The sequence below is a fragment of the Polypterus senegalus genome, chromosome 4 (genome assembly GCF_016835505.1).
Source record: "Polypterus senegalus isolate Bchr_013 chromosome 4, ASM1683550v1, whole genome shotgun sequence".
Classification (NCBI taxonomy): domain Eukaryota; kingdom Metazoa; phylum Chordata; class Cladistia; order Polypteriformes; family Polypteridae; genus Polypterus; species Polypterus senegalus.
Window position 1 is genome coordinate 55,775,260 of NC_053157.1, and position 27,303 is coordinate 55,802,562.

The 27,303-nt window shown below is 38.3% G+C and overlaps 1 long non-coding RNA gene across 1 annotated transcript; it reads right to left on the reverse strand.

Moving 5' to 3' along the window:
* Positions 1–199: 199 nt before the first annotated feature.
* Positions 200–22,782, reverse strand: LOC120527356. Its single transcript, XR_005633321.1, has 3 exons — positions 21,837–22,782; positions 20,694–20,811; positions 200–496 (listed from the first exon to the last, which is right to left on the reverse strand). It is a non-coding gene; the product is annotated as an uncharacterized LOC120527356 (long non-coding RNA).
* Between the last annotated feature and the right edge of the window lie 4,521 nt (positions 22,783–27,303).

Below are 27,303 nucleotides of genomic sequence, written 5' to 3' on the forward strand. Positions count from 1 at the left end.
TAATTTTCAAAGAGTTTCTATATGATCTTAAATTAAACTCAAATACTATCAAAGCTAATTTCTTCTCCATCTAAAAGCAGGGGCATCTTAAACACCAGAGTAATGTCAGCTTTCTTAATAAACTGAATAAGCAGGCTTATTAAAAACAACATTTATTTATATAGCACATTTTCATATAAACAATGTAGCTTAAAGGGCTTTAGAAAATGAAATAAAATAAGTTAATATAAAACATAAACAAACAAGATTAGGCAATAATATTATACAGTGTGCAACAAAGAAATAGATAAAGTCGAATGGCCAGGAGGACAGAAAAAAAAAATAAAAAATAAGGCCAAAAGACCACCCAGCCCCCACTGGGCGTTCTACTTAACATAGATGGTCTAAATCTGTCCTCATGGTTTTCAGGCTTCACATCGAAGAAATTGATGATGATGGTCATGTGGACATCTGGGACCCCTGCCATTCAATCCATGATCACAGGATAGTGTAGTATCTTGATAAGGTGGTGTGAGATCACCATCAGAGAAGAACCAGAAAAGAGAGCAGAGAATAGTACAGATTAGTATGGAGTTGCAGAACCCAGAGGAAAATCATAATTCAATGCCCATATAGTGTAACAGAGATGCAAGTAAGACACAGTTTCAGAGAGCCAAGAGCTTCATGGTCATCAGGTGCTATTGATAAATACGCTGTGTGTCAGCTACATAGTTGTGGTAGTTCACTTTGTGCTTTGAGATAATCTGACCTAATGGAAGCATGTTGATCGAAAAGAGTGGTGAACTCAGAATATATCCTTGTTGTACACACTTAAAATATCATGTGTCTACAAGGTATAATCACTACATCTAACAAAAAAATTTCTGTCTGTTAAGTAAGAATGAAACCAATTTAAAACGTTGCTGGAGAAGCCCACCCATTGACTAAGGCGATTTATAAGAATACTGTGATCAATGGTATCAAATGCTGCACTCAAGTCTAAGAGAACAAGAACAGGTATACGGCCTCTGTCCGCATTAACCCACAAATCATTTACTACTTGAACCAGTGCAGTTTCTGTACAGTGATTTCTTCTAAAACCTGACTTGAATGTTAAGTGGGACTACTGGAAGTATCCATCCTTATCTATCACGACCGGCGTGTCCAGTCCTGGTACTGGACGGCTGCATTAACTACAGACTTACATTCTTCCGTTCTCTTGTTTTAATATCAGTGCTTATTGGTAACTCAAAGTTTCATTTATTTAGATGGCTTACTATAGCTGTCTGCAGAAATTATTAAAATGCATCTTTCATTCTCTTTAAAATTCAGAAATATAACATTATTAATCCCAAAGGAAATTACTTGGTTTTTCACATACCCTTTGAGGTCACAGTGCAGGGTCAGCCATTGTACAGCGCCCCTGGAGCAATTGAAGGTTAAGGGCCTTGCTCAAGGGCCCAGCAGAGTAGGATCTCTTTTGGCAGTGACGGAGATTTGAACTGGCAACCTTTGGGATACCAGTGCAGATCCTTAGTCTCAGAACCACCACTCCGCCCCTTTAACCAGCTAATGGCACTGGTTTTATTTTGGCATGTATAATGTATCTTTTTTTAAAATTTAGAAAAAGGAAATTAAGGCAAAAAACATGAGGAGTTTTAGTCTGCTCAATTTTAAAGGACATTTGGTTGATTTTCCTTTAGATGTAAATGACACACTGATAGGAATTTGTTCCACTAGCATGATAATTGGAACAAAAAGTGAAATATCAAATTTAGTTATGTTTTATTAACTGAAAGTTTTGTTTTTTAATTCATATATTGGTTGACACTAAAACCTGCTACAGTCTGCCCTCCCAACTATTATTGGTAAAAAAGCCAGTCCCGGCATTAATGCAAGACAGTAACCAGCCATGAATGGTGCACCAGTTAATCAAAGGGCACACTCACACACATGTACACTCACTCAAACTGGGCCACTTCTCGAGTCACCAGCTAATCTGGCATGTTTGTTTTTGGGAGTAAGTGGAATACCCAAACATAAGTGACATAAGAGATAAATACCCGATGTTTGGAGTGGTAATGAAGCTGAGGAAAACTGTACATTTGCACTGCTCTCATTTTGAAAAACAGAATGCTGCAATAGACAGATTTAAATAAATGACACAAATACAAAACCTCACATTGTGAAGTCAAGAATATTGTGTGTTTTAATGTAGGTTAGCTAATTGATAAGGCAAGGCTAGTTAAGCACTAACGCCCTCGAGGAAAACTGATTTTTAAAAATTTTGTAGTAAAGTGTGAGGTCAGCCTTCATTTTTTATTAAAATTTAAAGAGAATGGTTGTATCGAGTAATCTCCCAAATCAGAATTACTACCAATATTACATTTATAGTCCTCAGAAAAATGTAGTACAAGTTTATTTTTTAAAAATAATATAAAGTGTCCTTCTTCATGTTAAATGTATTTGTCAAGTGTCTTATTCATGAACAGAGTGAAGAAGAAAGAACAGCAGATGATCTTCAACAATATTGTAAAATTCTCATGTTCTCATTCTGTAAATCCATATTTTTTTATTTCCAACTTTCCCTTCAATTTTGGTGAATGAGTTATAGAGCAGGTTGTGATTGTCTAACAATATTGTTAAGAGTTTGTTATATAAAACAGGGAGTACTCTTTTTGTCCCTATAATAAAAATTCTATACATTTACTGTATATAACACACCGTATAAACAGTGTAATCTCTAAGTGTTTTACATAGTTACAATTCATATCAAAGAAAGAAAATACATTTAAGTATAGATCATATATTAGAATTAATAAAATAAAGTAAATAACCATTATAAATCACTAAAGAATAAAACAAATGATTATTTCTCTAAAAGTCAACATACCCCTCAGATTTCTATATATTTCTGTTTGTCTCTCAGTAATGCAGCTGCACATGTGCCTCCTAAATGGCCAGCAGTAATAAAAACTGCTGCCTGATTTATCCCGTAACTCAAGCAAACTTCAAGGTTTTTATTAAATGACCTAACAAACTATACCACTAATGAGGCTCCCTGTTGATTAGTACATGCAAGTAAGAATTTCGCTGTACTCTGTACGTGTGATAAAAATGACCCTACAATAAGTACATCTACAAAATATTATTTTTTATCTAGCTTTATTCATCCTTCCTTTTTCTGCTTCTTATCCTGATCCAGGTCATGGGGGCAAGCAGTCTAAGCAAAGACACTCAGACATCCCTTTTCTCTACCATCTCCTCAACTCCGGGGGAATACTGAGGCGTAAGCAGGCCAGCCAAGAGAAAGGACCTCTTCAGTGTGTCCTGGGTCTGCCCCAAGGCAGACAAAGAGCTTTAACAAATAAAAATGAATTTATTAACGCTCATTTATAAATTCTTCAAATGAGGAGGAGTGCAATACAAGGAGTGGAAGTTATCCCAGAAGCCAGGGGTGGAGAGAAGGAATCTATCCTGCATCAGTCCATGTTATAATGCACTCATACACCTTCATGAACGTATAATGAGCCAGCATGGAGAAGTGTTATCCACTGTACCATCCTGCCAAAATAATAATAATTAAAAAGTATATATAAAATATAATTTGTTGTGATTGGTTGTAACCTTCCCCATCTATGCCATAAGTACAGTGAATTCAGAAAGTATTCAGACCCCTTCACTTTCTGCATGCCCTACTGTGTAGTAGATTTAATTTTAAATGGAAACAATTGCCATTTTTGCCCACAATAATCCATCATGACAAAGTGAAAAAGTTTTTAAAGAAGGTTTGCAAATTTATTAAAAATCAAAAACTGAAATCTCTCGTTTATACAAGTAAACAGACCCTTTGCTGTAGCCCTCCAAATTGTGGTCTGGTGCTTCCCGTTTGCTTTAATTCTCCTTAAGATGTGTGTGAGTCCACCTGTGGCAAATTAAATCTATTGGGCATCGTTTAGAAAGGTGTACTCCTGTGTATATAGGTTAGGAACACACACTGATACAGTACATTGCCTTACCCACCACATGACAAACCTACTCAGGATCCAGATTACGACCCGATTGCAGCCATGCATCGGGTGATATCTCAGCACCACACTAGTTCAGATGGAGTGGTATAAGGTCACACAATTCACACTGCATGTTAAGATAAAAACAAAGCCTTGAAGCCCAAAGAACTGTCTGTAGACTGCCATGATCAAATTGTGGTGAGGCATAGATCACGGCAAGGGTATAAAACCATTTGTAAATCTTTGTGTATTCCCAGGAGCACAGTGACCTCAGTATTTGTGAAATTGAAGAAGTCTGGAACCACCAGGACTCTTCCTACAGTTGGCTGTTTGTCCAAAGTGAGTAACTGGGAAAAAGGGCCTTGGTCTGGGAGGTGACCAAGAACCAAATACAGTAGTTACTCTAACAGAGCTGCAGAAGTATTCTATTGATATAACCTTTTGGGAGGATGTCCACCTCAGCAACACTCCAATCAGGTGTTTATGGTAGAGTGGCTAGATCAGGGGTGGCAAACTCCAGGCCTCGGGTGCCGCAGTGGCTGCTGGTTTTCATTTTTACCATCTTCTTAATTAGTGAACAGTTTTTGACGCTAATTATTTCTTTTAATTAACTTGACTGAGGCCACATAGTTGTTTCTTTTTCTTTAAGCAGAAGCCAAACAATAATGAGACACAAAACAAGCCACCACACGACCAGCTCCCCTGTGCCCATTACACAATATCTGAAATCTAACAGAGGTGATGTCTTGGTAAGGTTGATCTCTCAGGTCACCAAAATATTTTGACGGTTCTCTTAGAAAAAACAGAAAAACAAAAGTTTTCGAAATGTGTGCTGTAGCAGAATGAGAGCAGCAACAAGCCATGGAATTAAATAACAGGCTTAATTAACAGGGAGAATTGGCTTCTCATTAAGAAAGTGATTGGAGTGAAATTGGTTGGAGCTTGAAGCCCCAGTTTAGCTGGGCATCTGTTAGCCCGTTTCACATCTCATTTTTACTTGGCTGTCATTTAATGAAGAAAGGAATCAATTCAGGGGGCTGAACTTTTCTAACAGGGCTATTAAAGTGATGGGGAAAAAGTTAATTAGCAGTGAAAACTGGTCAATGATTAGGAAAAGGGTTAGAATGAAAACCTGTAGCTACTGCTGCACTCCAAGCCTGGAGTTCGCCACCCCTGGGCTAGAAAGAAACCACTCTTGACTAAAAGGCATATGACAATCTAAAGGACTGTGAGAGCATGAGGAAAAAGTATTTTTGTACAGAACTCCAAACACTATGTTTGGCAAAGACCAGGCACTGCTCTTAACTAGGCTCTGAATCTTAACTAGGAAAAGAAAATCCAAGTACATCTCTCCAGTTCTGATGTCACAACATTGGTTACCTGTGCAATTTAGAATTGACTTTAAAATACTGCTTATGGTTCACAAAGCATTAAATAATCTCACTCCATCGTATATTTCAGAATGCCTTTCACCTTATACTCCAAATTGTAACCTTAGATAATCAAATGAGTGTCTGCTTATAATTCCAAGAGCTAAACTTAAAAGAAGTGTTGAGGTGGCCTTCTGCTGTTATGCACCCAAAATCTGGAATAGCTTACAGATAGAAATTCGTCAGGCTAATACGATAGAGCTTTTTAAAAAACTGCTAAAAGCACATTACTTTAACATGGCTATTTCATAATTTCATTTTAGTTTAATCCTGATGCTCTGTATATTTAATTAATTATCATTATCATTCTTGGTGGCTCCGTAATCCATACTAACCCCTAGTTTCTTTGCTGTTCTTTTTCCGGTTTTCTGTGGTGGCAATCTGTGCCACCATCACCACCTGATCAAAGCACCGTGATTTCCCTACATTGATGGATTAAAGGCCAGAAGTCCACATGACCGTCGTCATCAAGTTCTTCCACGAGAACCCTGAATACAATGAAGACTGATTGAGGTCATTTATATTAAGTAGAATGCCTAGAGGGGGCTGAGCGGTATCGTGGTCTTGGAACCTCTGCAGATTTTTTTTTTCCTCCAGCCGTCTGGAGATTTTTTTGTTTTTTCTGTCCTCCCTGGCCATTGGACCTTACTTTTATGCTAGGTTAATTAGTGTTACCTGATTTTATTTTCTTATATATTTTGTGTTTTTTCTGTTTCTTCATCCTGTAAAGTGCTTTGAGTTACATCATTTGTATGAAAATGTGCTATATAAATAAATGTTGTTGTTCTTGTTGTTGCTCATCACCTGCCTTATACTATCCCTACAGTGAAGCTAGGTGGTGGCATTATACTATGGTATGGTGGGGGGCTTCCCAGTGGCAGGGACAGAGAGTATGGTCAGAAAGAAACCATGTTTTAGAGTGTATGCCACCTCAGACTGGGGCAATGGTTGACCTTTTAACATGTAAAATGACCCTTTGTCTTGGAATAGAGATAAGACAACACTGGAATGGCTTTAGGACAAGTCTCTGACTTTCTTTGAGTGGCAGAATTAATCCCATAGTACATCTGTGGAGGGGCCTGAAGATGGCAGTTTACAGATACTTCCCATACAATCCAAGAGAATCTTGAGAGGATCTGCAAAAATAAATTAGATAAACTGCCGAAATGCAGGTGTGCAAAACTTGTAGAAGCTTACCCAATAAGACTCTTGGGCACAAAGCTTGTAGGGACTTACCTAAGAAGCTGTCAAAGTTTCTAGCTAAGAAACTCAAAGCTGTGATTGCTGCCAAAGGCACTTCTACAGAGTTCCTGGGATACAGGATATCAGGGTTCACGTCCCATGTGTTTCTTGTGTGGAATTTGCATGGTCTTCCCATGTCTGCATGGTTTTCCTCTGGGTGCTCCAGTTTTCTTTCACTGTCCAAAGACATGCAGGGGAACTGGCATTGCTATATTGGCCTGGGGGTGTGGATGAGTGTTTGCCCTTGTCACGCACACGCAATTAGGAGACAAAACCCACAGTGACTTGATGGTCGCAAGGCAGAGGGTTAAAAAGGGGTACTGGCCTTTCTCTTTCTTTCTCCGCAGAAGTAAAGAAGAAAAGTAAACAAGTATCGTGGAGCCAAAATGGCCGAAGTGTATTTCCGGCCCTCGTTGAGGACGTCACAAAGAAGTCCGAAACAAGACATCACTTCCCTCCTTTAATTTCCTGTAGCCATTTCTGTTTCTGTATAAATACCCCATTTTACCTTATGATTTAGTCAAATGCTTGGTTGAACCTGTTTTGTTTCAACATTATTTTGACCTGTCTGTTTGACATTATACGGGGTGTTTCCCCAAAACTTTATTTGACTGGCTATCGCATTTTTATTTCTCACATCCTATAATGGACTGGCCCCCTGTTCAGAGTGTGTTCCTGCCTTTCACCCAATACTAGCTGGGATAGGCTCCAGCCCCCACTCTGACCCTGGTCTGAATTAATCAGTTTAGTAAATGAAATGACAAGCTCCATTTGCAGCAAAAACAGCTTTATGTCTTGTGCACTGCAAGTTTAAAGCAGTTAGAATGAAATCATGGTTTTAAGAGAGCCAATGTATAGCATTCGCCTCTTTGTCCTTGAGCCACTGATTTTGGCCTTATATTTGGTATCATTTCCCTGCTGAAAGATGAACTTCTACCCAAGCTTCAGTGTTTATAACAGACAATCATGTTCTCATGTAGTATTTGTTGTATTTTCCACCATACATTCTTTTGTCTGTGTTGGCGAACTACGTGGCTGGTGACAGACAGTCTCATCGCCATACTTCACTGCACGTTTGGTGTTTTTTGAGGTGTGATCAGTACTATAGTTGTATGACACATATCTCTTTGAACCTTGGCCTAAAAGCTCTATCATGGTCTCATCTGACCCTTTCCCATGTTATAACCTTTTTAGTAAATTCCAGGTACACTTTTCCATGGTTCTATTAATTTTTTGTTTGTGACAACTTCATTTTTTACCTCATAGAGTTTTTTTGTATTTAACCTTCTTTCCATTAAAGTATGGAAATAACCTTTAAGCATAATTTTTAAAGTTAAACATAACATGATGTCTGGGTCACTCGTGTTGTGATTTGAGCTTATGCCATGCTTTAAATAGTATTTTCATGTAAATGAAAAGCAGAGACAATTAAAAAGAAAAACAGAAATCCCACCAAAAGCTAGAAGACAAAAATTAACTCAAAAATGGGACAAACATAGGACTGGAAACAACATCAAAAAACCTCCTAAAGGAAATTTCCAATATTTCCGAGCTAAACAACAACCTTCAGACACTATAATACACTTGACAGTTTGTTGGCATGATGCCACGCGCACACACATATTTATATACAGTATATATATAAAAATATACATACAGCATACTGTATATAGAACCACGTCCTCTAGTAACACATGGCAACATAGCAAAAAATGGCACAGAATGACATCAACAGCAAAATGGTAAAAATAAATAAGTAAATTGCAAAAAATAAACATATTCGTTTACATCCTGACAACTGCTATAAAAACAGATTTGTCTTCACTATTTTAGGCTGACAATAAAAAAATCAGCATGTTTTCACAAATGAAAGACAAATTAAAAAGTAAAATTTGTACTTTATTAGCTATAACTAAGAATAAGCAAAATTCAGTCTGTGATAGCAATCAGGGTAGCAAAAGAGAAGCTGCTGGTACTTTATTTTATGAATAACTGCCTTTGCCTTCACATCATGTGATTACTGCTAGGGGTATTTGGGACACCAATGCACACACGCACGCGCATGGACATACACAAGGTAAAAGGATACAGTGTGAACTTCTTTCATACAATTTATGGTAACTGGCCTGTATAGTACTGAGGAGGCTTGAAATCTGAGGACAAAACTGTAGGGAGACAAGTGAAATTTAGCACAATGTCAAATGAGAAAATATGGGTTTGAGGTTGACAAACCTAAGCACAATGTTAAATTGTGACCATTTGCTATGAGTAAGGAAATTTGTTACATTTGGTGTGATAAATGAGTTTGGACTATTTATGAACAGACTCAAGTCAATATGACTATTGCTGGCCATGCACTTATTTCCATGCTGATTGTTAACAGTGACAGGACTATATGTGCCAATTGGACATTTTATACTGAAGCAAAGGGATAGATTAGGGAACAGGAAGCACAACCAACTTGACAACGAAGATTTTTCTTCTTAAACACTTTTGCGTTTATCTTATTTGTTACTAGCTATCCCCCATGGCTCCACCCATGTAGTAGTGGAGCAGGATAGTGAGGAGGGCCCTGCCCAGCTCCCCACTCCTGACGTCACGCTTCCCCTTTCCCTCGGCCCGCAGCCTCTGCCTCGGATTAGTGCAAATATATCGGTCCTGCAATGATTCTTAGCATGATGAGAGAAGTCACAAAATCAATTGGAGTGTTCCAGCAAATTATAGAAAAAAACCTGATCTAAATCTGTTAAGAAGTTCTCTCGTTCGTTAGCTAAGCGGAGGTATGGTACATGTCCTGAGGCTGGCACGTGAGTGAGGAGGGTCTCGGCCCGCTGTGTGTCTCTCGGATTCGTGCAATTAAATTGGTACCGCAAGCGAACTATGATACATAGCGCAATGAGAGAAGTCACAAAATCACCCAGAATGTTCAAGCAAATTATAGAAAAAAACATGATCTAAGTCCGTTAAGTAGTTTTCTCATGAAAAGTGGAAAGACATACAGACAGACAGACATTGGATTTTATATATATATATATAGAGATAGCCTGTTGATCACAAAAGTCACCATTAAGTATTTCTATCACATACTGTTTTACTGCAGTCATGTAGTTTTGTGATTACCTCTCATAAGTATATATGTTCAGAACAACTACAATTGGAACACCAGTGGTGATCTACATGTGTTATGTCACAAAAGCAATTTTTTTTTAGAAATAAGGTGATACAAGGTGAGGGGGTACCTCTGCAGGCCATCCTAACCTGATACAAAAGACACAAAAATGCAAATCTTCATATAATATACAGTAAACACACCAGGGACAAATGATGAAATGACGAAGACAGAAATATAAGGTTGGGGGAGTTTCCTTGTACTCACCACCTAAAGCTCTTCAGCCACTATAACCGTCCCTCCCATTTACCTCCTGAAGCCTCACAGTCTCACGCAGCAGCTGTAATTGAATCCCATACTTGCATCCTTCAGGTGGAATCCTCAGAATCACTTCTATGGTCAGTAACATCCCTGAATTTCCTGAGGCCATGTCATGGATTCCTTAAGCTGTTTAGAACTTCGAGTCTCAAACCACTAAAATGTCTCATAAAAAAAAACACTTCCAGTAATCACCATATTATCATCAAAACCATGACTAGATAAGAGGATGAATGCAGGATCTTTATAGAATAAACATTTTCCTCACAAAATACACTGTAAAGCACTAAAGACTGAAGAAGGAATAAAGGAGTTGCCGGCAAAGGCAAGTCCAAGGTGAAAAAAGTCCTAATACAAAAATCCAAAGAAAACAGGTCAACAATAACAGTAAATCAAAATAAGCACAATAACAATCCAGAAATTCACCAAAAACTCCAAAGTATAGTCACCATGAACCACCAGAAACTGTGGGAGATTCTCTCTCCCAGGATTTATATGGCGGAGGGCAGTTCCTGTTGATAATTAGCAGGTTGAACCGCCTCCTGGGGAACTAGCCACAGAATACATGGAACTTAACACAGGCGTAGATACAGACACATAAACTGTAGCTAATATTGTAAATCAAAAACAACAGAAATGGCAACATAAGGAAATAAATAAAAAATGTACAACAAATACACAAACCAAGCCTTTGAACCCCAGCCTGGGGGACAACCCTGACTGAGATATAACACCAGTGACATCTGAATTTCTGAGGCTCAAAATGCAGGTAAAGGTCAAGGCACACTTTCGTGGATCCAGTGTCATTTGCAGCACCTACTGTATTCCATAAAAGAGCTCTATGGTGCCACCTGCTTTGATTGTGTATGTTGGCAAGTTTTAGTCCAAGTGGGTTATTTAATGGGTATTTCCTATTTGGAGTTTTGTGTGGAGCGGAATATCAATTTGTGTCTTTAGAAATGATTGTGATTAGATTTGAATATTTAGTTTTTCCAAAGGGGCCGCCATGTTGTGTTGCTGTCGTCATGATGCAGCAGTGGTGACTATGGAATGTGGTCTATTAGGTTAAATTCAATGGTTGGTGTCATTAGTGCACCACTATAGGAATTGCTGCGTTAGATGTGTCACTATACAAGTTTGCAGATATTCAAAGTAAACAACATTTGTGCATCTATTAGTTTTGCTCTGTAGACTTCTTGGTTCTTGACATTTACTTTGGAATTCTTTATAATTCTTGGGCTTTGTTTTGTGTATAGACAAATGGTGGGACTGATACTAGATTTCAACTCTCTGCTCCTTTTACATTTTCCCCGCTCCTGATGCATAGTTAACATTAACTAAGATCATGATGAAGTGCATTGCATGACCTTTATACAATCTTGTTGGTAATGTTATTAACAGAGCACTCCCACGGAATTTACTTAGCAACACGACAGAAGCTCCTCACAAAATGGCGATGCCCACAATAAACAAAATGGTATTGAAAAAAGACGCAAAAAGAATTTAACTATAATAAACCAATTTTAAATAAAAAAAAACTTTTAAGAAATTTAGATCCTAAAAAAATTCAAAACCCAATATGAGCCAGAAAAGCTCACCAAAAATGCAACAGAAAATCCAGAACAAACTTTTAAATAGCAGCCATATCATAACGCCACCTAACACTTTAGGAGATCTCTGCCTTGCTGCTGCCCATCACCTATGAACCCTCTGATTTTAGTGTTCATGAAGTATTTAGTTAGACAACAAAACTCAAGCTTATATGCCCACTTGTAACCCTGCCAACTTTTTACCTGCATTTCCAAATGGAGGGCCTCTTTCATCACCTGTTTGATATATATTACATCTGTGCCTTTCAACTTAATCAAAATAACCTATAATGATAATGGTTCTAATTGTTTGCAAAAAAAATTACACTTTCACTCTTAATTCTTAATTCTTTTGCTGTTGTAAAGACACAATAAGCAAAGTAAGAGTTCCGGGACACCACAGGACATGCAAAAGGTGCAAAAAAAAAAAAATGCATTGTACAATGTAAAAGTTTTAGTTGGACTGCCCAAGATGAAGGTGCTTTGTATTATGAAAGATTTTGGGAGGAAGAGGTGGGTCCAGGTGGTTTGACCCCATAAGTGACATCATGGGTGGAAATATGTCAGTTTTCCTTTCTGCAGAAGGCGATAGAGAAGAGAGATCATTATTACACAGTGGCCCCTCACATGGAGAATTGCATTCACATAAACCTTTAAGCTGTTCCCCAAGCTTATGCGTGTGATATTGTAGAAATATTCAAATTTAAACTTATAATGATTTATGCTTTACTTCTTGGTAATGCTACAAGATGTAATTCAAGATACTTTTCCTTTATAACATTGTCTTTTGTTTAATATTAGAACATGTTTTCAAGTGAACAGGGCTTCTAGAGGATTTAGGAAGAGAAATAATGTCCTTAGCATTAGTATTACAGTACAATCCCTCTTAACCAGCCACCTCGGGACTGGACCCGCATGGCCAGTTGCCGTTTTGGCCGATTAATCCGACGCATACCTATTTTCATGTAAAAAATATTTCTAAGGTATGTACTGTACTTCTTCGACGTTCCTGAAGAAGCCATATCCACAAGGCTTCATCCACGATTTGGCACAAGGCTTCATCCACGATTTGGCACAAGGCTTCATGCACGATTTGGCACACGGGTTTTTTTCTCGTACAACGACTAGTCAGTGTGGTGTAGCGGGTCCACAGCTCAAGTCAAAAAGGCCACTTTTTAAATAAATAATTGCCACACACTCGGCTTAGCGAGTGGGCTTGGTATGTGTGGCCGATCTTACCAGGGGAATTTGTGATGCTGAAGAAAGCTGTCGGTCCAGCTGAGCGATCACGCCGCTGATCGGTAATGCAGACTACAGGCCGTCGAAAGGCAGCGGCAGTGGTGGAGGCTTTGGGCTGCTTTAGCCCCAGCGTGAGTGCCCTGGCCGCTGGGGAAAGAACCAAAGTCTCGGTCCGGATGGAGCCCAACGTAGCCAGGGATCGGAGGGCTACCGGACCAGTGTGGAAGGCAGCTGCACCTGCAGGTAGGGTGACTCACCTGTTCCGAAGCCCGTTGGGAGAAGCAGGGGAGCCGCCAGGTAGAAAGAAGAAGGCACCGTGCCTTGGATTTTAAGAGACTGCTACCAGCCATTGTTTTAACCTCGTTTGCGTTGTTTTTAAAGGACTTGTTTTTTTACTAATGGATTTTAACCTCCACTAATTCACTCGTTTTAATGGATTATTTATTTAAATAAGACTTTTGATGCACTGCACTTTATTTAATTTGAACACTGTTTTGTTGTTTGCTGGTTTTAAAATACCTCACACCTTCCAGGAAAGAAGGAAGTGCATACATATAATATAAAGAAGAACTTTTATTTTATTTTAACAGGCTGGTTATGCGAGGATTCTACTGGTATATACAATAAATTGAATTGGTTAGCATTGTATTTAAAAAATTTTAACTGTTAAAAATATTTGTAGCAAAATAAGTATAGCAGTAGCATTAGTGGCAGTATTGTCATATGTGCAGAGTACATTGAAATTCTTACTTATATGTTTATCCAACATGCAACACATCTCCAACTTTTAGGTATCATATTTCCATCCTAAAAAACATCACTGTTCTTTAAGCAAACATCAATATCAGTAGTCTTCTCAAAAAAGATTCAAGATCAGAACATCTAAATGTAAATAAACAATACTTTCTTCCTCAAAGTTACAAAATACACTGGTTAATCAATATGAATAAATGATGAGAAAATATACATTGTGGAAAGCAAGTTGAAGAAAAAAGAAAACATACTTATATTGAGTCTCTACAGAAAGCTATGTGATTTTTACTTTAAATGATAAGTGCAGCATTACTCTGTACATACTGTTTGCCTTTAAGTAGCATCAATTATGTGATCATTTCCTTGTAACCAAAATTAACCTGAGATAGGATCAGGCCCTGTCTATCCTTATGAGAAAATGCAGACACAAACATGACTCAGGCTTATTGCTTTCAAAATACTTTTGACTTTAACTCATATATGTAAACATTTCCCTTTTTCATGGCAGTAAAAATATTGTTGACTGACACTAATATATAAAACGGTTTACAGAACATAGAGTAAATTATTTAGTCTAAGCAATACAAAATAATGCAATACTGATTGTTAATCAGATTAATTTTATTCTGTCTATGAAATATATCGAAATGTATTTGCTTGATTGTAGTATTTTGGTGTTCTCTAAAAATGCTTGTTTATAAACTTTGCAGTACAGTATTTAGAACATCAGAACATAAGTACAATTATGTTCTTAATATAATTCATCTCCTCCTGGACTAATGTATCATCTAAAATAAGGAAAGAATGTGTTGCACTCATACACTCCCTAAACATTTTAGTTCAACCCAACATAGAGTATTAATATTGTTCATCTCATTTTGCCAAAATAAAATGAAGATGAGAGTTGATGGTCCCTAAAGTTCTATCAACCACATTTCTCAATTCATATCTCTCTATTACATAAAAACAACAAGATGTGATCTTTTGAAGAGAGACAGAGAGACACTTTCACATCCCACGAGACAAGCACATCATGTCAAACTTACAACCATTGTAAGCAAGTCCCATGATACACATTCAGAGCAGGTTAGAGATGATGGAAGTAGGAAAATTTGAAAGTCTCAAAAAAATGAGTGAAAAGATCACATTAGCACAAACAAATGGAAAATATTACGCGGTCAAATAACAGAAAAGCGAAAGAGATCGCATAGTGTTTAAGGACAAAGGGATAGGTCCTGTACAGGATATTTTAAATGTCTGAAGCGCCGCCCGAAATGCTGATCACATGAAACGAAAGCAAAAGCAAGCCAAAAGCTGATTGAGCAAAGAGGAGGTAAAAAAAAAATGTTACTTGTTTCCCAATGTTTCACCATTTAAGAGGGGTTTAGGAGGAGCGACTGTTTCACCCTGGAGTGCGTTCGGCCCATCTCTTTACAATGGCACGTAGTGCTGGCCGGGGTGTAGGGAAGGGGTAGGTGATCGAAGTGCAGATCTTGCGGCAAAACAGCAGCAGCAAACCAACAGCTGATCGAGCAAAAAGGAGTTAAAAAAAATTATTTGTATCCCATTGTATCACCGTTTAAGTGTGGTTACGGAGGAGTAGATGCATCTCCTTGGGGTGCATTCAGCTCCCCTCTTCACAACAGTGCAAAGTGCAGGAAGTGGGGGGTTAGGGGTTGGATAGTGAACCCCTTTAGTATCTACATATATTTCTCAGTGTGAAGAAAAAATAATGTTTGGGCAAAGTTTACTGTTAACCTATTTCCAGCTGTGTTAATATGATTTTGGTGAATATGTAACAGCTGGAATCCACTGTGTTAATTCCCTAAACAATTCAATAATGTCACCTATTAATCTATGCTTGGTTAAACTAAAAAGCTTCCAACTCCTTCAATTTCTCCTTATATCTCATACCTCCCAGTCTCAAAATCAGCCTAGTCATTCTTCTCTGGAATTTCTTTAGTGCTGCTATGTATTTTTCGTAATATGGAGACCAAAACTGCAGACAGTACTCCAGGTGAGGTCTTACTAGTGTGTCATAGGACTTAAGAATAACCCCCTTCAACTTGTACTACACACTTTGAATTTTATAACCTAACATTCTGTTAGCTGTCTTAACTGAACCTACAGTATATGCTTTATGAATGGAGATAGTGATGAGTCCACTATGATTCCTCACTACCCATAAGGTGTACTTTCTAGTTTAAGACCTTCCATTGTGTATTCAGATTAATATCACAAATTCATCTTGCACAAGACATTGTGTTGATGGTCCTGAGAGGCGTCTTGCTCTTCATGCACCACTGAGGACAAACCACCTGTCCACATTGAATTTGAAAAATCCACTAAGCAAGGTTACAAGTGCTTCTTTTGCTTTGTGGGAAAAGACGACAGCAGTACAATGTCCCTGTTTCAAAGAAACACAGAGTCCTGGTTTCAGTTTGGGCAGTTCATATTTTTATGGGAAGCAGGTGATTGCAAGACTTTCAGTATACTTAACATTCTATATTAATGTATATTATTAGATAATGGCAATATAAGAGGGTATAGCAATGATTGGATGCCAGTTGAGAAAGACTAAACACCAGCATCCCATTGTCTGTTTGCTTTTTTTTGATGTGAACGATTCCTTAGCCTTCAGATCTCACTAGTCATCAGCAAAAGAGGGATGGATATGATTAGTTAGGTAAGTTAATGACAAAATTGAAGAAGTCTGCACACACAGGAAAATTGTGGTATAGCCTCACCAGAATTTTCATGCCAAAAGTGCCACTGCTTTCTACATGTAATAGCTTACATTTATTTGCAGTGCATGACATTTCATCGACTACATTTATCTAGGTCTGACTTCTGTCCAGATCAGTCTGTAATAATTCAGTAAACTGTAAGTTATCTGCCAATACATCTAGCTTAGTATTTTTACAAACTTGACAAACTAGTCATTTATATTCTTACCATGTCACCATCTGTATTGAATTGTCAGCTTGGATGGTTTCCCCAGGTAAACTTGTTTTCCTCCCACATCCCAAAACGTGGGTTGACTGTTATTTGTAAACCAAGCATTTTATGAGTGATTAAGCCCTATAGTGGACTGTTATCTGTTCAAGGCTAAATTCCAGCTGTATGCTCAATGCTATTTGATGCAAATCAACAAACAGTAGGAATCCTAGAAAACTGTCTTTAATGGCAGGTAGTGTAGGTAAAGTGAGAATGCAACCTCAAGATATCTCCAAGATATCTTGGAGGTATATGGTACCATGGATGCCGCTTTGCTAGGTTCATGAGTCTTCTTCCAGGTCGACTTCTTCCTGTCTGCAAAGAGGAGATAGACATGTGATTTCCAGTGCAACAACAAACATGTTCCTTCAGTGTTCCTTTTAAATAAGACTCTGTAAAGACAGTACAACAATCACAGTTTGGACACTCTCTAAACTAAAAAAAACGGCATTTGTCATATATTCTTTCTACAATAATCAATGATACAGTTGTACATATTCTTGAATCAGATACTGAGCTGATAGGATGGGAAAAAGTTGTGTATACAGTGGTGTGAAAAACTATTTGCCCCCTTCTTGATTTCTTATTCTTTTGCATGTTTGTCACACAAAATGTTTCTGATCATCAAACACATTTAACCATTAGTCAAATATAACACAAGTAAACACAAAATGCAGTTTTAAATGATGGTTTTTATTATTTAGGGAGAAAAAAAATCCAAACCTGTGTGAAAAAGTAATTGCCCCCTGAACCTAATAACTGGTTGAGCCACCCTTAGCAGCAATAACTGCAATCAAGCGTTTGCGATAACTTGCAATGAGTCTTTTACAGCGCTCTGGAGGAATTTTGGCCCACTCATCTTTGCAGAATTGTTGTAATTCAGCTTTATTTGAGGGTTTTCTAGCATGAACCGCCTTTTTAAGGTCATGCCATAGCATCTCAATTGGATTCAGGTCAGGACTTTGACTAGGCCACTCCAAAGTCTTCATTTTGTTTTTCTTCAGCCATTCAGAGGTGGATTTGCTGGTGTGTTTTGGGTCATTGTCCTGTTGCAGCACCCAAGATCGCTTCAGCTTGAGTTGACGAACAGATGGCCGGACATTCTCCTTCAGGATTTTTTGGTAGACAGTAGAATTCATGGTTCCATCTATCACAGCAAGCCTTCCAGGTCCTGAAGCAGCAAAACAACCCCAGACCATCACACTATCACCACCATATTTTACTGTTGGTATGATGTTCTTTTTCTGAAATGCTGTGTTCCTTTTACGCCTGATGTAACGGGACATTTGCCTTCCAAAAAGTTCAACTTTTGTCTCATCAGTCCACAAGGTATTTTCCCAAAAGTCTTGGCAATCATTGAGATGTTTCTTAGCAAAATTGAGACGAGCCCTAATGTTCTTTTTGCTTAACAGTGGTTTGCATCTTGGAAATCTGCCATGCAGGCCGTTTTTGCCCAGTCTCTTTCTTATGGTGGAGTTGTGAACACTGACCTTAATTGAGGCAAGTGAGGCCTGCAGTTCTTTAGACGTTGTCCTGGGGTCTTTTATGAGCTCTCGGATGAGTCGTCTCTGCACTCTTGGGGTAATTTTGGTCGGCCGGCCACTCCTGGGAAGGTTCACCACTGTTCCATGTTTTTGCCATTTGTGGATAATGGCTCTCACTGTGGTTCACTGGAGTCCCAAAGCTTTAGAAATGGCTTTATAACCTTTACCAGACTGATAGATCTCAATTACTTCTGTTCTCATTTGTTCCTGAATTTCTTTGGATCTTGGCATGATGTCTAGATTTTGAGTTGTTTTTGGTCTACTTCTCTGTGTCAGGCAGCTCCTATTTAAGTGATTTCTTGATTGAAACAGGTGTGGCAGTAATCAGGCCTGTGGGTGGCTACGGAAATTGAACTCCGGTGTGATACACCACAGTTAGGTGATTTTTTAACAAGGGGGAATTACTTTTTCACACAGGGCCATGTAGGTTTGGATTTTTTCTCCTAAATAATAAAACCATCATTTAAAAACTGCATTTTGTGTTTACTTGTGTTATATTTGACTAATGGTTAAATGTGTTTGATGATCAGAAACATTTTGTGTGACTAACAGCAAAAGAATAAGAAATCTTAAGGGGGCAAATAGTTTTTCACACCACTATATTTTTCTAATTCTTTTCATACTCTGATAGTACTAATGGATAGATTGGCCTCCTGACTGGGTTTGAGAGTAAATCCTTATCCAACCACAAGGCTATTATGGAAGAATAGATACACATCTCAGCCAGGATGGGTCCTGTTTCCTTTCCCAGTTGGGTAGAAAATATAATGGATGGACTGGAGGAATCTGCCTGCTAACAACAGTTATTCCTCTTGTACAGCTGGTGACAGGGCTCCTCTGGTCTGGCTCCAGTTTGGACACCCACGGGTAATCTGACAAAGCAGATTTGTTACGTTTCTCAGGGGTTATTTGGGGCATTGCTGAGAGAAGATTCAGACCGCATTTCATGGAAGTTCCACCTGACCCTGAAGTGCTTCCTGGGCGCAATGTTGTGGAATCAGAAATACTCCAACATAAATAAAGCTGTCCCATCTCCCCAAGACGAGTAGGGTGAAGAGGCAGACAAAGCCCATCTGGCTGGAATGGAGGAAAAAATAAGTGAAATATATGTTTGCTGGAGTAAGAAAACCTGTTGTGAAGGTATTGTCTCTCTATTATAAAAAAAAAATCTTGGAAGGAGATGAGACGTGATTTTCTCAGAGAGACACTTTCACATCCCTCGAGATATTGACAGACACATTTTTTGTATAGAGAAAGAAACGATATTCACTCATGGGCAGTTATATGTTTGGTGGTCACGATGTAATTCCAAACATGGAATCAAAATTCAATGCAATATTGATGAAAAGGCAAAAGCGAAGAAAGATTGAATATACAGTATGGACAAAGGTGATATGACAGAGGTGTGCAGCGTGAGATGCAGATCATGTGGCAAGGCAGCAGCAGCAGCAGCTGATCAAGCCAACAGGAGATAAAAAAAAACTGTACTTGTTTCCATTGTATCATCATTTAAGAGGGGGTTTCGGAGAAGCGACCGTGTCTCCTTGGGGTGCATTCAGCCCCCCTCTTCACAATGTGAGCGACAGAGACGCGAAGTGGCTGGTGCGTAGTGCAGGCAACTGGGGGTTTGCAAGTGACGCGAGCAGGAGGCAAAGCCCCCTAGTGGTTAATAAAAATAAACATTTTGTACCTGGTACTTTTGTCTGCATGGTTGTGTCTGGGATTTTGGGCACTGCAAAAATTATGTAAAATGTATAATTACAAATCCAAAAGCTGAATGACAATAAAAAAAAGATATTATGACTTAGATTTTCATTTTGAGTTTGTAATGAATGAAACTATTTGATAACGTGACCTACTGGCATTAGACATGGGAAACACTACTGTATCATTCCAAAGTTCAGGTTTTTCAAATGTATCCATCTAAGTTAATAAAATAAATTCAGTGAGGAAATAGCTACACAAATTATGGAATCTGTCAGGAATTCATGAAGGCAGCAAGAAAGAATGGCAATTAATTGTGCTTTGATGGTGATGCAGTGGTATTGACAGAAAAAAACTTAATTTTACATGCACACCCACAACCACACATGTATGTGTATCTATATGTAAAAAGTGTATTTATGTAGAAATGCTACAGCTTTTAAAGTACCATGGACTGAATGTGACGTGATAAAACTGCATAACATGTTACTGTATGCAACAAATGTTAGCAACAAATCTGTCATTTCAAGCAGTAATTTCCATGTGTAACATTAGAAGCATCTTGGCTGTATTTTAAAATAATTTTAATAGTACCTTGATTAAAAAGTAATAGTTTTTATCAAAAGGTTTAAAACTTTTGAACATTAATGCATAATAGCATAACCAGCTTCATAGAACACAAAGTCACCATTTCATTAGTGGAGGGCACAATGCAGAAAATATTGCAGAAGAGATTCCAGTCCATCATAGGACATACAAACACACATATTAATACTTACACACTTAGAAACAGCCAATCTGTAACTGCCTCTATGTGTATGCATGCACATTATAGAGTGATAGGTGACATTGTAAATGCAGAGTGCAGAAAAATGCAGCAGAGAACATGGGCAGGACCTACAAGAGGAGAGAAACAGGAATTGGCAAGAATGACATGTATTACTGTGCCAGGGTAAAAAAGGCACCTCTAGGGGGTGTCATGCTCTGTAGCTGGATAGACCAGGACAAGTAACTGTACAACTACTAAGGAAAACTGGCCAGTATGAGGCATGGTGGATCAGGGAACTCTAACTAGGTTTACCTGTTGCAAATTTAGGATTGCCATTGATCCTATGGCCAAACATGGCCCCATAATGGGTTGTAAAGTCGCCTCCTAGCCATTTGATGTAAGCATAAAGTCAAGTGGAAAGAAAGGCCTAGTATATAATGCAACTTAAGAAAACTTTTCACAGCAAAGAAAAACAAAGTAAACTGTTAAAAATGCTCCCACCAGTTTGCATTACATCCATTTAGTAAAACCACTTAATTCAGTAACAGAGAGCTTTAGTCTATTCTGGGGGCATCATTATTATTTTATTATTTATTATTAGGCTGACACTTTTATCCAAAGGGACATACAACATTTGGGAGGCACAATTGGTTAAATTTCTTTAGTTTTTCTAATTGGAGCACAGGCTGGTGATGTGACTTGCTCATCGTCACACAATGTCAGGACTGGATTTGAACCCAAAGCTTCAGGGTTCGAAGTCCAAACTTTAATCATTATGCCACACTGCCAGCATCATGTACCAGCTATAGGATCAATCCTGTATATTGCACCAGTCCATTTGAGGGGTACACTGACTTGTCACTGACAGTCATACTCAAAGCAAGCCAATATTTAATGGCTAATGCATACAGCATCCCTGTCTTTGGATTGTGGGAGGAAAAGCTTAATTTAATAACTAGCAGAGTATCGTATAATAGTGTTATTAAGGTCAATTGAGCTGAAACTGTTACACCTCCTTAATCTTATTCCAAAAAGTAATATGGAATGAACAGATAAAAAGGAACAAAAATACGTCATGAGCCTTGCTTTACCGGCCACACATTTAACGGTTAAAGTCGAACCCAACACTCGGCCGCAGTCCACTGCCACTCACGAGTAGATGTAAACACCACTTGGACTTGTCCATGCTGCTCCGCAGAGTTCCGCATCACGCGAGGATTTACTTTTGGGCGCTGTCCATGGTTGCAGTGGTTGCAGGGTTGCGAGCCCCACCAGTACTTCTCGTGATTGGCTCGCAGGGCGGTCACGGGAGCGCGCTTGGTCTTGGGAGGTGCTCGTACTTTGGTCCCAAGTCCGTTTACGCGTTCCGTCTGTGGGTTAACGAGAGTCCCGGTGCGTAGTCGCTGCGGGAATCCCTCCCTGCTGGAATCCAGAGTGAGAGCGCCAGCGAGAGCGAGAACGTAACTCCGCAACTTCTCACGACGAGAGCTCAAAAAAACAAAACAAATCATGGAGTAGCTTCTTCAAGGGTTAACATGCAAAGAGGTGAGTACGCTGATAATATGATTAGTTGAAAAATGAAACTACCTGACATGCTGGTGACAGGCGTTACCGAAATCATGCATCCAGTGCCCTTATCACGTCACACGGAAGGCAGGGCTCCTGCAGTATTACAGAAGTGTCATGTTTGTGGTCTGTTTGTTTATTCCAGTCAGGTGCCTTTAGAACAAGCTGACAAAGGATACCACATTCCTGTACTTTTCTGGTGTGCTTTGGAGTTTCGATATCAACAAGTCAGCCAAAAAGTTACAGAAGTGTTTGCGCCTTTATACACTTTATATTTCAGATAATGCTCACCGAAATCGAGCGCTGTTGGAAAAAAATGAAAAAGTTGAACGCGAAAAGAAGTCAGTGATGCAGTACGATTAGCTGTTCTCGACCATATCAGCCAAATAAAACGAGCCCGACTTGCGGGCCTCGCGCTGATATCTTTTAACGCCCCCTCCGCATTACCAATCAGTCTCTTCCAAAGCGCGCTATTAGCACCGTTTCAGCGGATGTTACTGTTGTTGTGAGAAACGGGTACTGCGCATGAAGATGGCAGCACCTTAAAAACCGCTGCAAAGGCAGATCAATGCAGGATTTTTTAGCATCTTCAGCAATGCTGATTACGGTATCTATTCTTTGCTCATTAACAATAGACTTTCACTATAATGTTATACATTAGCTATATGAATTATTTGAAGTGAATTCTCGCATCGAATAAGCATCCACCCTTTTATTCCCTAATAGTTATTCGTAGAGCCTATCCGCAATTTCTGGAATAAGGCATGAGGTAGCCCTAGTCGGGACGTCGCTTTATAACAGCGCAGACTCGTTCAAGCACTTGTCCCCTAATCAACAAATCGTCACTAAGGACAGATACAGCGACCGAATCGGGAATGGAATGGCGGAAGCACTAACCTCTAGACTTGTGTTCGTTTCTGCAATTTAACTAACTTTAACCTGGTTCAGCAGTATCGGGCTTTTCAAACACTAATGAGTAATATAAATGTTTTTAAAGTAATAACAATACATTTTATTTATATAGTGCCTTTCCCATGCCCAAAGTGATTCACAAATAATTAAAGGAATACAATAGGAATAAAAGCAAAGCTAGCATTAATAACAAAGAATGCAAACTAATCTAAAACATTAAACACCAAATAATAGACAGATACACGAAAGCCCAAGTTCTGAATTAGTTTAAGAAATAATTAGGAAAAAAGATGAAAGCCATGAACATCATTTTTGTATGCTTACATGAAGGAATGTGTAATGTGTATGTGGATGTGTGTGTGTTTTGTTTTTCTTATACATTGTCAAGTAGGATCAGTGTAACTGGGCAAATGAGTCAGAACTTTTCTCTGAATGGTCTCTATCCATTTTAGAACTTGCGTAATTCATTTCAGGTTTGAGGATGCTCTTACAGTAACAGTTTAATTTTAAATCATAATGAAAAACAAAAAAACGTGTTACTATTATTATTATACATTCTTGTCTTTTGCAAAATCATCAAAGCACAAAGGGTGGATTTCCATAGGTGTGCTGATGATGCAGTTTTACATGTCAGTCACCCCAGATGCCCTTAACTTCAGAGCGTGAGTTGATGTGATTTTGGATAAATTAGGTGAATATAATTGCAGTACATTGTTGGGTTGGTTAGCCTGTCCTAATCAAAACTGTTGTTCTAATATTGTAATGTTCTAACGTCATTCTAGGATTGAAATAGTAAATTTCATTACTGAGTATTGTGGCAGATCTGTATACAGTATAGCTTTTTCTTTCATTATTTATACTTTGCAATCCTTTGGGCCGGTGAAGCATTTGGTATCATGTGACATTTTATCACATATATATATATATATATATATAATTGCACTAGATTTACACAGTGCTTAACATGAAACAAAGTGCACCCCTTTAATTTTAGACCAAATTTGAAAACATTTATGTTGGTTTTACCTACAGATGCATTCATTTTTTACACTTGCTTAATCCGCTTCACGGTTGAGATCCATGTACTGTATGTGGAAGTCTCATGTGCAATGGAAAAATCTAGTAGCTGCCATTTTTTTCAAAACTGAGTTTTTTAGTTTTTGGAGTTACTAGGTCTTTCCTAATGTTATAAGGTAGTGGTGATGGCCAAATATGTCTTCATTCCGGTCATAGCATAATGGAATAAGCTAGTTTGTACACAGTATTTCATATGCTGCAAGATATGGCCAAACATCACCCCATAATGGGTTGTAAAGTCACCTAGTAACTCCACTGACCAATGAGGGAAGACTGCCTACCAATGAAAACGTCAGATTACGATCACATGATTCAAATGCTGCAACTGTGTGATTTAAATGGCAGGTGTTGTTGATTTGTGAAAAAAACTATACTGTATATGTGAAGCTCTGGAAAAATGAAATAAATCTAGAGATCATTAATTATAGGAACGGCATCATTTTCTCATTTTGCTGAAAACTTTAAAGATATGACATGCTAGGTTTTTCCATAGTTGGTGAGAAATGCTGAACTTCTCTGTTACAGCAGAGTTAGGTAAAGTAATAAAATTATATTGAAGAAACTTCAAAAAGTTTTGTTGAAAATAGATTCAAGTAGAAAAAAAGAAGACAAAAATATATGTGCAAAAATCGAACTATTTAAAGAGTAGGAGACACTATGAATTCCCATGATTCAGACAAATAACACCAGATGAATTAGATTTTCTTTTTAAATTTCCGTACTTTGGTTATCTTGTACAGTTTAGTATTGGGGCAGGTTTGGAATGGATTACACTTTAACTTCAGTGTCTGATTAACTGTTAGTATTGCCTTTAACCATTCACATAGCTTAAATGCTCATTTAAACATGTACTGGAAGATTGTTTTAAAACAATATTCAAACACATTTAGCTTTCTTCCTCACCTGTTCATGTTATATAGGGTACTTTTGTATGGTGTTATTCCCAGGGAATATTTTAGACAGGAAATAAGAATCTGTTAGTAAGTTACTTCCTGTTTTTCACCCAGTGGCTTGTGGCAATGTCAGGACATTAACTGAGGTTCAGTTCTATTTTTCATGTCCTGCTGCTGAAATGCTGTATAAACTGCACAAGATACTTTATAATACAGTTTATGGAGAGTAAACCGGTGGGAGGACTGATTAGCTTCTGTAGCAATCCAAAGAACACTCCTGTTTTAATATGCTGTTTAGTTTTTTCAGACCTGACCTTATTAGTTCCTGCCACTTGTCTCATGTTGAAGCAGCGGCCTTTTACCTGCCGTCGATGGGAGTCATGTATTTAATGTCGCGGTTACATAATCATGAGAACTTGACTTTATAGTGCATCCTCCTGGTGGATTCAGTAGCTATTGCTGACATTGGTCCTTTTAAGAGACTAGTTTCTTTAAACCCTTATTATGCTAAATCTCCATTGCCAACAATTCCATAGCCAAGTGGTCCTATGGATTGGTTCCTGCCACATGGCTACTCTAAATGTGAAGCTGTTCCCTATTATATAGTTTCCTCTTACCATCTAGGGCCATATAGACACAAGTAAGTGTTACAGACCGAAGCTAGAAGTTCCAGATCTGCTCTTAATACATTTATTGCCCTAGAGTTTTCCTGAGTGTGACTGTCATCCTCACACAATCAGCTTGTGTACTGATTTCCAGACACTGAAGGGATTTTATTGAAATTATTACCATGGAATATTTGACAGTGTTTCATGGTTTCAGAACACAGGGGTAATGAATTTTCATCATTTCTTTTGCTTAACATAGTTTTTGTAGATCTTTGACTAACGTCTTATGCATTCTTGTAACAACAACAACTACAACAACAATAATCTCTATATATAATCTTCATTTGGATCTTGATCTTTGTTTGTCCGCGAATGAATTAGAAGAAGCACTAGATGGCAGTAGAGAGACAGCTAAAACATAGGCATTGCATTAAGAATCTCCTCCAGGCTTATGCTACTGAAGACTGTAGTGCTCCAGTCACACCTCAAAACACAGACATTCAAACTAAACAAATTGTTGTGCTTTAAATAAACTAAAGAGATCTTCATTTAGATCTTGATCTTTGTCTACAAATTCCACGCATGCGTAGACCACCTTCATTTATTACGTTGTTGTTACTCACGGATATCAACAATGCGCTGGAATAACGAAAGGGGTGGTGGACAGTGTTACGCTGGTTAGCTCCTGAGGCCTGGTTAGAAAATGAGATTGCCGAAGATAAAAGGTACGTGCCTACGTAACATATAAAGAAAGACAGTGGGTAAAATGAATGACAACGTAACAGCACATTCTGGAAATTATTATTGTTACGTTGTAGCTGGCGAGTGCTGCACGTCTCACAGTTGTACGGTGCCTTGCTCACATGTCAGTGAAGTGATCCCTATTTATGCTTTAAAGAGCCTGGATACCTATGTATCCCCCTTTTATAACCATTGCTCAGTGTATATTGCCTTACTCTTTGGATTGCCACAAAGCAACCTGAGAGATTGGAGAAAGGTTGAGAAAACATCGTGAGAGGAAACAATAGCATCGTGAAAACGAGACGGACTGTGAACGGACAGAAGCAGAAATGCTCCTACACCACCACATAATTACTATTCGGACAGTGATTCCGAGTAGAACGTTCCTATTGAATAAATGTCCAAGGGTTTTCTTTTGTAATTTTGTTTCCCTTATAAAAAATCATAATGCTGTGCGACGAAGGGCCCAGTTCACGACTGGCAGCCGCGTTTAAACAGGGAGCCCTTCACAGACATCTTTAACACGCACAACGTAGTTGAGCGCACATGGCTAGTAATAATAATAATAATGATGATGATGCACTTTGTTTTCTGTAAATACCTTAATGAGAATTAATATGTGTAAGTAATGAATAATAATAATGACAAATAATAATTTTCACTTTATTGTTACTTGTGTGCCACATTTATCCAGCTTTACTGTGCTGGAGTATGCCACTGCATGTTTTAGTTTTATGCACTGAAAAGTAGTCAATTTGAATTAGTAACCTTCCAGCAAAAATAATCATTCAAAATCACAAGAACAAATGTAATTCTCTTACAT